This window comes from Petaurus breviceps, unplaced genomic scaffold, assembly GCF_028583685.1.
Source record: "Petaurus breviceps papuanus isolate PSGF00001 unplaced genomic scaffold, PetGlider_PUasm1.0 38, whole genome shotgun sequence".
NCBI classification, from domain to species: Eukaryota; Metazoa; Chordata; class Mammalia; order Diprotodontia; family Petauridae; genus Petaurus; species Petaurus breviceps.
In genome coordinates, this window is record NW_027186304.1 from 81842801 (window position 1) to 81854841 (window position 12041).

General features: G+C 37.9%; 1 protein-coding gene across 2 annotated transcripts in view; it reads right to left on the reverse strand.

Annotated features, from left to right (window-relative positions):
- NCOA2 (nuclear receptor coactivator 2) overlaps nt 1–12041 on the reverse strand; it is a 450248-nt gene that overhangs the window by 350050 nt on the left and 88157 nt on the right. Inside the window, exon 1 of one of the 2 annotated variants that reach the window (XM_069100098.1) lies at nt 288–327. The exons of the other annotated variant lie outside the window; for it this stretch is intronic. The gene's annotated coding sequence lies outside the window, so the exon portion shown is untranslated. Of the gene's footprint in view, nt 1–287; nt 328–12041 lie in introns of those variants that run through there. 2 annotated transcript variants of the gene reach the window in all.

Consider the following 12041-nt stretch of genomic DNA (forward strand, 5'->3'; position numbering starts at 1 on the left):
CTGTCAGCTCCTGGCTCCTAGTACTACTAGTAACCTGGCTTGATTTCACCTCTATAACTGCAGTGGTTTCCAGTACTACTTTGCCTTTGTCTAATTCATTCTCCAGTCACTTGACTATCTCTGATCTTCTCTACTTACACCAGTCTCATGCCTACACCTTCATGGACTCTTCCCCTCAGCTGCCTACAAGTGATCAAGACCTGGCTGCTGGTTTTCAGGCATTTTAAGCAGAATGTGATGACGCTTCCTACACAGAAGGCCACACTTCACTATCAACCTGGACATACCTTGGGAGGAAAAAAGCTGCCTCTGAGAGTAGATTGTTTCCCTTCAGGAGAATGACTGACTTTAGGAACAGGTGGAACAAGTCAACTCATCCCTAGTCAGACCCATAAACCAGCCTAACAAGTTCTATGGTCCTTCCCTGAGACTTTCTGGGTTTCCTTACACAGCTTTGGGGACTTGCATTTAAATCAATTAGGACCAGATCTTGGGCATGCAAAGACAAAAATGAGACAGTCCTCACCCTCAAAGAGGTTACATTTCCCCTGGAAGGGCATGATTTACATAGCTAGGTATAGTAAATATGACAGAATTTGAAAAATGAAAGATTATCACAATTGTGGTCTCAGGAAAGGCTTCATAGGAGGTGTTTTTAGTTGATTCTTAAAGGAACAAAAAAGATTCTGAGAGGTAGAAGTGATGGGGGTGGGAGGTAAGAGTGGGAGTGCATTCCTAGCATGGGGGACTGCCTGTGCTGATTGTTGCTAATGCAATGGAAACGAGGGTGCTGGCAACAGCTAGCAGATGAGTTTGGTGTAGAAAGAGTGAAGAAAAGTACTATGAAATATAGCTGGAAAGGTAGGTTGGAATTCAGTCTGCAAAGGACCTTAAATGCCTAGTTGAAGGCTTTGTATTTTATCCTAGAGTAGTCACTTAAGATTTTTGAACAGGCCAATGACAGTCAAAGCTGTACTTTGGTAAGATCCCTTTAGCAATGCTGGGGAGTACAGATTGGGAGGGGAGTGAGGGACTGGAAACAGGGAGACCATTAGGAGGTAAATATGATAGCTCAGGGAAGGGGTTTTGGAGTTCTGAACTAGGGTTCTGTGGGGAGAGATACAAGAGATAGTAGAATGAAAAAAAGACTTGGAAACTGATTGGACACAAGGGTTGAACGAAAGGAAAGTTACAGACCCAGGTTGCTGGGAAGATAATGATACCCTCAATAGAAATATGTGTGACTGTTATAGATACTTATATGAGTTAGGGATGGTGCTCAGTGAGGAGCTCCAGGAAGAAAGAGAAAGTGATAAGAAAATAACTTTTTCTACTTCATAGCTTTACCTTGGGCTGGCTTGGCTGTAGTTGTAGGTAAATGTGTTTAACGAGATAAAACATTAAATACAAATAGAGAATCACTATTGATTAGAGAAATGTAAATCAAAACAACTCTGAGGTACTAAACTCAGATTGGCTAAGATGACAAAACAGGAAAATGATAAATGCTGGAAAGGATGTGGAAATATTGGAACACTAATGCATTGTTGGTGGAGTTGTGATCTGATCCAGCTATTCTGGAGAGCAATCTGGAACTATGCCCAAAGGACTATAAATAAGTGCATACTTATTATATACTTATGACACAGCAATACCACTTGTAGGGTCATATCCCAAAGAGATCACAGAAGTGGGAGGAGGACCCATATGTACAAAAATATTTATAGCAGCTCTCTTTGTGGTGGCAAAGAATTGGAAATCAAGGGGATGCCCATCAATTGGGGAATGACTGAACATGTGGTACATGAATGTAATGGAATACTACTGTGCTATAAGAAATGAGGAGCAGATGGACTTCATAATAACCTGGAGAGACTTATATAAACTGATGCTGAGCGAGAAGAGCAGAACCAGGAGAAATCTGCACACAATTATAGACACAGCGTATGTGTGATGACTAACTTGGATAGACTGGGCTCCTCTATGCAATGTAAGGTTATAAGACAACTCCAAAAGACTCATGATGGAAAGAGATATCCACAACCAGAAAAAGAGATGCGGAGTCTGAATGCAGAGTGAAACAAACTACTTGCTCTGTTTCTTTTTCTTGTTTTGTTTTGTTTCCTCTTTCCCACTGATCATTCTATCGGCTATAATCTTTCTTTACAACATGACTAATGATTAATGTGACGATATTTGTAGATCCTATATTTGATTACATGCCACCATGGCGGGGGGGAGGAGAAAATTTGAGACTCAAGGGACTGTGGAACTGAATGCTGTATACTAAAAGTAAATAAACAAATTAATAAAAAATAAATAAATACAAATAGAGATAGATATTGAATGTATAGAGTCTCCATGGATTGGAGATTTGACAGTTAAAATAGTTAAGGAAACAGTCAAACTAGATCACTGAATCAGCGAGTTGGAAGGGGGTGTCCAGGTGGCGCAGTGAGTAAGAGCACTGGCCCCAGAGTCGGAATGACCTGGGATCGAATCTGGGTTCTGATACTTAGCACCACACCCAGAAATAACTGGCCGTGTAACCTTGAGCAAGTTACTTAACCCCAATTGCTTTAAAAAAAAAAGAGTTGGAAGAGCTATCAGAGGCCATCTAGTCCAGGGGTTCTTGATGTTTTTTTATTTCCAGAGATGCCTTTGGAGAAATGGGTGTAGCATATGGATGCCTCAGAATAACGTTTATAAGTGTTCAAAATAAAATATATATGATTTCAAAGGAAACCAATTATATTGAAATAATTCCAAAAATAGTTTTTAAAGAGTTCATGGACTCCAGGTTAAGAACTTCTATATTCTAATTCAACTCATTACCTAAATAAAAATATTCCCTACAGCACACCAACAAGTTGTCATTCAGCTCTTGCCTGAAGACCTCCAGAAGGAAAAACCCTCTACGTCTCTATGTAGCCCATTCCACCTTTAGACAGCTTGTATTGTTTGACATCAAGTTTAAATCTACCTCTTGGCAGTTTCTATCCATTGCTCCAATTCTGCTCCTGGGGGAATATTTTCACACAACTATTGTATCATTTGTCTCTCCACTAGCTTCTTTTTTTCAAGTCTAAACATTCCCATTTCCTTGAGCTGATTTGCATATGGCATGAACTCAAGGTCCTTCACCATCCCGGTCACCCTCCTCTAGACACTCCCCATCCCCTCCTCAAATTTGATACTTACAAGTGGAAGAAATACTCTAGATGTAGTCTAACCAGGGTAGAGTACCATGGGGTTGCTACTTCCTAATTCTTGGAAACTTTGCCTTTCAGAATGTGGTCTGAGATCACATTAGCTTTCATAAGTATCATATCATACTATTGACTCAAATTTTTATCAATTTTTAAAAAATAATTCACAATCCCAAATTTACTTTGACTTGAATTTTTCAGGAATGTACTGGAGCCAGTTCACACCATCTCAAGAATTGATTGTTTAATTTTCAGTGTGAACATTTAAATCTTTGAAATGGGCAAACACTACAAATCAGACTGTGATTTATTGTTCTGTTGAATGTCTAGACCAGGGTTTCTCAAACTTTTTCCACTCATGACCCATTTTTGAGTTTTGGTAGCATCTGTTGGTGTTACATGGCATGATGGCATATGCACAGCAAAGTGCATATGCTTTGTGTTGAGAATCAAGGTTGCAGTGAAGTTGTGTGAGGCAAGCACTGCCAGAAACATCTTGGATTCATTATGTGTTTGGTTTTTAATTAATTTTTGGTCATTGCCTGTTCAAAAGCCTTTTGCTGTTGCCAAATTTTTCATGACCCCATGGGGTTGTGACCCACAGTTTAAGAAGTATTCATCTAGACTTAAGGAAGTGATAAAGTGTTAATAAAGCAGATTATATTTAGTACATCATCATTTTTCCCCAGGGAGCAAGTATGAATGTTCATTAGAATACCCCTGCTTGAATTGTATATATTACCTATGTTATCAAACAAATAATGGCCAGTTTTACATTTAATTTCAGCTAAATAAAAACATATCACAATGTACTAACTATATGGCAAACATTTCTAAACTTGATTTATTCATTCAACAAATATTTGTGGTGTCCCTACTATGTGCGAGGTATAATGAGAGGCACCAGAAGGGACACAAAGTTGAACATCTCCATTCCTGAAATCGATTGAAGAACTTCCCTACTTATATTTTGACCAATCTGTGATTTCATCATGATAAGAATTTCTTTCACTGGTCAATTCTTGTCCATCATCTTCCATAATTCCTCCACAGATGATCAACCTCATGCACTGAAAAGCATCATCTGTTTTTAAAAACATTTCATGGATACCATTACAACACTTGAGGCTCTCCATCTGTTATTCCTTACAGTTGTTGTATGACTAGACCACCTCCTTTGCCAGTTATATATATCCCACGTTATGTATTTTATATCATAGAGATTTTTAAATGCCCTAGGACCTGTGGCTGATCCCAAGAGCAGCCCATAGTACTGAGTGGCACACACTACATATAGTAATGCACAGATCAGTAGACAAATGAGTCAGCGATAGGAGAGGGACTGATAGAGGGTCAATCAGGCTGGTCCCAGAGCCCATTTTTACATTGAAAATCAATAAAATCAATATCTGGCAGTTTTTCTACAACAAATTCTTGGGAATTTGGAGGAAATAACTGATGGCAGCCCAACAATTGTATTTGCAAGTCACTTCAGCATACTGGGATGTAGTTTATCTGGTCCTAGGGATTTAAACTCAATGAGCACATTTAGTTTTTCTCTTGCCCTGTTGCCATTTATATTGCTTTTCATTATAACCTAAGCACCCCCAGAAACTTGCCATCCACCCTGCTGCTAAACCTTTTGGGGCCTTCCCATCTAAAGCTTCCCTTATATATTTTCCCTCTCCCCCAATTAGAATGTGAGCTCTTTGAGAACAAATGCTGTCTCACTTTCTTCTTTTTATATCCCCAGCACTTAGGAAAGTGTTTGGCACATAGCAAACACTTAATAAGTGTTTTTTCATTTATTCTATTATCTTTTCATCATCTCTGTTCTATGACTGAGTATCATTCTCCTCGGTAGCAAAACCAGAAGGAAAATAGGAGGGGGATATTTCTGTTTTCTTTCTATTGTCAATGACCATTGTCCTCAGCATACTAAAACAGGTTAAATGATAGAACTAGGATACAAAAAAAGTTGTTATTTTCCTAAATATTCATCACAAACTTCATCTCATTTAGTCATTCCTTGTTCCTAACATTCCTTTTCTTTTTATAGTACTACGTTGTCTTTGGTATTTATTCTCAGTTATCTCTCTTTATTTCTATTTTTATTTTTTTAATTTTTATTTATGTATATGTATTTCAAATTTTTATCTTTTAATTTAAAAAGTTTAATAGATTTTTAAAAAAATCTATTTTATTTTTTAATTTAAAAAATTTAATAGATTTTTAAAAAAAATCTATTTTTAATAAATCTAACTGATCAATAAGTTCCCTGTGCAGTCACATTGGTCTCTATAATGACAGTTGCCACTTTGCTTCATAACTGAAATAATTTGTGTTTGTGTTATCCGGATTTTTTTCTTGGTATCAGTCATGAGCATATGTTTTCTGTAGAATCTTTTTTTGGGGGTAGAGTTCTTCCTTGGCTCTGAAACCTACTCTTTCAAAATTTAAGATGTGTGTCTTAATGTGTGTTCAGCATTACACATATTTATTAATAGAACTCAGGATCCCTTTAACCATGGACCCCTGAAAACTACCTTAGCTTCAAGGCAAGTTTTGGTTCAGCTTCTATTCCAAACCACAGGTCCAGAAAGACCTGGAAACCAAGGGAATATGTGTCTATTAGGGAATGTCTTAACAAATTATGGTATGTATGTATGTATAATAGTATGAATATAATAGAATATCATTGTTCCACAAGAACTGATTAAATGGAGTGACTCAGAAAAACCTGGGAAGACTTGAATAAATTGATAAAAAATGAAAAGAACAAAACCCAAAGAACAATGTATACAATTACAGCATTATAAAGAAAAACAACCCTGAAGGACCTGGGAATTCTGATCAGTGCAATGATCAAACACTATTCTGAAGGACTGATGCTACCCATCTCTTGATAGAGAGACGATGGACTCAAAATGCAAAATAAGACATACATTTTTGGTGACAGTCAATGGGAGAATTTGTTTTGTTTGACAATGTGTATTTGTTGCAAGAGCTTCCCTCACACTTTTTTCTTTTTCTCAATGGAGACGGTGTTGGGAGGGCAGAGGGAGACAGGAATGGAGAAGGGGGGCAGGGTGAGAAGGAAAGAGAGAGAGAGAGAGAGGGAGAGAGAGAGAGAGAACAAAAAGAAAAGAGGTTTATCAACGCATCTTTCTTTTTTCAGAATAGGGAGAAAAGAACAAAAGGCTAGGAAGAAGACCCAGCAAACAAAAAGCTTTGAAAGCTATAGTTTTTGATCTTATTAAGTACTTAAAAAGAAAAGCAAGCTGTATGTAATAGACCTACAATTCTTATCTAATCTTTGTTTTTTGTTCTACTAGACATATGCAAATACCTGTTCTATTTGGTGTTTGTTAAATTCTTATTAAAAATAAAAATGAATTTGTAAAAAAGGCCAGAGAATCAAGCTAAGGAGCCTGCTGATATTTCTCCTTTACTATATCAAAACAGAAAAAATATTAATTCAAGGCAAAAGGCACTTAAATAGAATCACAAAATAATGAGGAAAATCTTTGTCATGTAAATAGAGGTACACCCTCCCACAGATTCCCATGTTACTATTAGGAAAAGGAACATGAATAGGGAACAGAGTCACTAGGGAACATATATAGGGAAAATACTTAACTGGGGCAAGTCATGCTCCTCCGGCTGCCTCTCAAATGGAACCCTTCTCTGCTTCCAAAGCTGTTGTTGATCTCACCTCCTGGTCTGCTTTCTCTACCAAACCAAGGTCAAGCTCCACTGAGCTGTGAGCTGCTGGTTGTCCATTGCTGTTTCTCTACGAGTTGTTATATCTTCTGGTTTTCTTCTGAATTACAGTTACCAAATGGCCTCTTCCCCACAGGGAAGTGGTCATAGCTTTTTCTTTGTATCTAGTCCAAAGTGTTAGGGCTATTCTGTCTCTTTTGTGACATCCAGAAAGCCAGAAAAAAAAAATCTTAGGTCAAGGTTATCTTTTGAAATGCTTCTCTTATACCTTAGTGTTCAGTCCTCTAGGTCTCCTCCTCCTCCTTCTCCTTCTCTTATCTTGTGAGTAGGTTGAAAAAATTCCCTTTAAATTCCACTATGCCCCTCACTGTTAATTTCTGGGTCATACAAATTACAATGAACCAGTCACTTAGCAATACTAGAGAGAGATGGTCACTTTTGTCCTACATTCCTGACCCACCAAAGTCATGGCTTTTCCAAAGTCATTATCAGGAATTATAAGATAGTGTAGTCACTTCTCAAAGTTTCTGTCATTTCTACTTTTGTAACCTGTCCTTTTTTTTTTCCTTTTTGGAGGGGGGAAGGTAGGGTAACTGGGGTTAAGTGACTTGCCCAAGGTCACATGGCTAGTTTTGTGTTAAGTGTCTGAAGCTGGACTTGAACTCAGGTCCTCCTGACTCCTAACGCCTGGTGCTCCACTCACTGCACCACCCAGCCGCCCCTTACAACCTGTTCTTGCTTATGAATGACAATCGAGAAGAAATCTTCATAATCATTTCCTCCCCCTTCTGGAGGATGAAATTGTCAAACAAAGGGCAAGTAAAGAATTTCTCAACTGCTTCACTCTACAGAGAAACTTTGAGCAGATGTCAGAAGAGTTGAAGCCCCATAACAATTCTGTGCCAATATTCTAATCTACTTTTGAAACTCCTCATTCATTTCCTTATTTTAGACAGGAAGTTTGTAGTATACTCCCACCACAATATTACTTCTGTTTCTCCCATTGCTGGTCTTTCCCCAGATGTTTTTACCATACTCCACCCATCTGGTTCATGCATTTCCACAGAGAAGTGAGGAGGTATATCTTCATAATATAAAATACAAGCCGTCCCACCCCTTTTATTTCCACCTTCCTTTTGTTTCTAAAGATTCTATCTTTGATTGATAACTGTGATAAAAATAGGACTTGCCTAGGACTTTGCAATCCTTTGAGAGGCTTTCTAGTTTTCTTCTGGCAATAATAGCATTTATCCTCACTTGAACTACCAGAAGTCATTGGTCATTTGACAAGTCTTGGGACAATTTCTGTTATGGCCCAGATATGCAACCCAAGGAAGAAAACATTGCTCTCAATGGTTCTTTTCTTGATATCTCTGCTTTACCCCTTAGCGGGGATCTGATGGCCAACAGGATCCTCCTATTCCTCCTCCTTCTCCTGCTTCTTCTCCTCCTCCTCCTCCTTCTGTCATATCAGAACCTTTGGAACCTCATCATTTTGTGGAGCATAGGAAGCTGCTTTCTATTAAGAGCAAATATATAACTCTACTCTCTATGGAATGACCTATGCTATGTACTATGCTCAATGGTTCTTTTCCCGTTCCTTCTTTCTATCACTTTCTTCTACCCTCCAAAATTTCTCACCTGAGTCTGGATTTCCTTCTGCCATTCTGGATTATTTTTCCCCCTTGAAAATATAAACAACTCATGTTTTATTAGGAAAAAGTTAGAGCAATAATTCCAGGTTTGTACTTTACATAGTCTATTTTGTATCTGTTTTCTGTGTTAGATACATGCATGTGTATGGCTGTCTAATATATAAACATAGCTTGCCGGTGGCATCAATAGATATGATCTGAGATTTGGCCCACATTTGCAGAAACTAGGAAAGAAAGCCATTCTAGGACCACCAGCATCCTAGTTAGGGGGAGAGGTAGAACCCAGAGTCAAGATCTTTCCTTCAGTTTTCAATATGGGTATTGGGATAGAATTCTATTTATCTGCCACCCCTCAAATATATCTAATCTAGGAACATGAGTCTGTGTTCAGAATTGTTGTTAAGTCATTTCAGCCCTGTCCAACTCTCCATTACACCATTTGGGGTTTTCTGGGTAAAGATAATGTAGTGGTTTTCCATTTCCTTCTCCAGCTAATTTTACAAATAAGGAAGTCAAGGCAAACAGGGTAAAATGGTTTACCCAGGGTCACACAGCTAGTAAGTGATTGAGGTCAGATTTGGCCTCAGATCCTCCTGACTCTTGGGTCAGCGCTCTATCCATTGCACCACCTTGCTGCCTTTGGGTTCAAAATGCAAGGTGCTAACTCTGATCTCTCTGAAAGAGGAAAGGTGGACATTAGCTTACCCTCTCTAGCTTCACTCTTTCCCACCAAATGATGTTTTCACCAAAGACCATCACTAATACCTAATAAACATTTTCATCAAAGAAAGCAAAAAATAGACATAAGAGTATTTATACAGATTAGACCAAAGAACATACAATAGTAAAGGATCTTGGATCAAGATAAAATAGTTCAACTCAACCAAGGAAGGAATAGATTATCTCACCAAAGAGAGTTCACTCTGTAGGATTGAGGAGGGCTAGCTCTCTTACATATCTGTGGCTCCCAGTACCCCTATTAGCCATTCAGAAGTTTAAATTGGGGCAGTTAGGTGGCACAATGGATAGCTACTGGTCAGGGAGTTAGGAGGACCTGAGTTCAAATCTGGCCTCAGATACTACTATCAGTATGACCTTGGGCAAGTCACTTAACCCTGTTTGCTTAAAAAGAAAGGGGAAAAAAGTTTGAATTTTGTCTCTCTTGAGGTCCTCTTTCAAACTGTATATCCAACCAATTGAAATAAGTCCCTTCTCCACTCATAGGGTTGAGGCTCAGTGTTCTTTCAATCAGGAGTCACATCCCCTTAAATATAGGGCACATCAAAGGACCTTCCCTGAGGAAAACTACCCCACGCTTTTGTGGAAACAAAATTACAATGAAATTCAACTCCATAGAGATTATAGTATATATGTTTTATTTATTGCCATTATTTCTCTAGACATCAGCATTTTTGTATTTTTAGTGCCTTCATATTCATCTTGATACTGGGTTCGTATGTGATGTGAATGCTACAACAGATTCTTTTATTTTTAGACCAAGCTTTGAAAACATCTTAATTAAAAGCATGAAACACTTCAGAAAGCAGTAAGCATAAGTGGAATAGCTCCTCTAGATTTAACAATGTCTAACAATAAAGAACTAGTTAGAAAAGTAGAGGCAAAATCTCTGGAGATTGTGACCATGGAGAATGAAAAAACCCAGAAGAAGGATGGGCTAATGTTTGTTTTTTGTTTTTTGTTTTTTTAAGATGGGTGAGGAGGAAAGAGGAAAGTAAGTTTAAGACTAATAAATGACTCCCATGACAAAATTCTAAAACAGATTATTAAACAGATGGATGAAGGAATGAAAACGCATTTATTAAATGCTCACTATATACTAAGCACGGCGCTAAACAGTGAGAATACAAATGCAAAAAGAAAGACAGCCCATGCTTTCAAGTAGCTTGCATTCTAAAAGGGAGAGATAATACATTTAGAGAAGTGTGGTCAGAGAGGCTTATTTTGGTTTGGAAAGTTATAGAGATGGTGAGTGGAGTACCAGAGAAGCCTGATGCATCCTTTAGATGTTACTATTTATTTGATTATAGTTCCAGAACTGGAAAGCAGGGTCCGTAGGAGGATGGAGGGGGCAGGAGGAAGAACAGAAGATAGATACGGCATCAAGACAACTAGAAAGAAAATAAGTCGGGAAAGAAGAAAGTAAAGCAAAGCTCAGGCTATCTAAATAGAGAGGACTGCATGAGATGGTTTGTGAATACTCAGAGAATCAGTTTTTCCTAAGAATAATCACAATGATTCACTAAGAAGTCATATCAAGCTAACATTATTTCTATTTTTATAGTGTTATTAGACCAATATAACAGGGGAATGCTGTAAGTATCCTATATCTGGACTTGAGCAAAGCACTTAAAAGTTTTTCATGATGGATGCACAACCAGAAAAATAAAAGAATCCAGTCATTAGCCATCATTTTGGCATAGGACTATATCTCTAAAGGAAATTTTGACTTAGTCATAAACATGCAACCCTAAAATGTCCCCAACAATATTGCATATTTTCACGTGAAGCGTTTGTAATTAGCATAAATGTAAACATCACAAAACCAGGGGACATGCCTTCTACTTCCTTTGTAATTCTCCATATTGCCTAGTCCAATGAACATTGTGGACACTCATCATTATATGTGTAACTTCCATTGACAAAATGTGAGAAGTGATACCAGGAATCAGAATGAAACTACATGATGCAAACATTAATACGAGAAGTGAAAACTTTAGAATATCATCCAGATGATTCCAAACATCTAAAATATTTATCAGTGTAGCCAATCAATAAGCATTTATTAACTGCCTACTATGTGTCAGGCACTGTGCTAAGAGCTGTGGTTAAAAAGAAAGGCGAAAGATAGTCCCTGCCCTTAAGGAGCTAACAGTTTAATGAGGTAGATAACATACAAACAAGCATAAGCTGCATACAGGATAAGTGGGAAATAATCAACAGAGGAAAGGCATTAGAGTGAAGAAGGATTGGGAAAGGCTTCCTGTAAAGTCTGGGATTTTATCTGGGACTTGAAGAGATGGGGAGGAAAATATTTCAGACTTGGGGGACAGCTAGAAAAAATGCCTGAAGCAGAGAGGTGGAGTGTCTTGTTTGTAGAAAAATCAAGAGGCCGGTGTTATGGGTAGAAGAATGTTTAAGGGAGTGGAAGGTGAAAGAAGATTGGAAAGTTGGGAGGGAGGTTTGAGGGGGAGTATGTTATGAAGGGTTTTGAATATCAAATAGATGTTCAAAGAATTTGATCTTGCCGTAGCTAGGGAACCAAATGTGTATAGACAAGATGTAGAAGAAATGTTCACATTGTATTGAGATAATTTGGAATCATGAAACATACCATGATATATAGACTGATAAAAATAACTAAATATGTACGTATACTCAAAGCAATTAAGTGACTTTTCCAAGGTCATATAGCAAATAAGTAACAGGGCTAGGA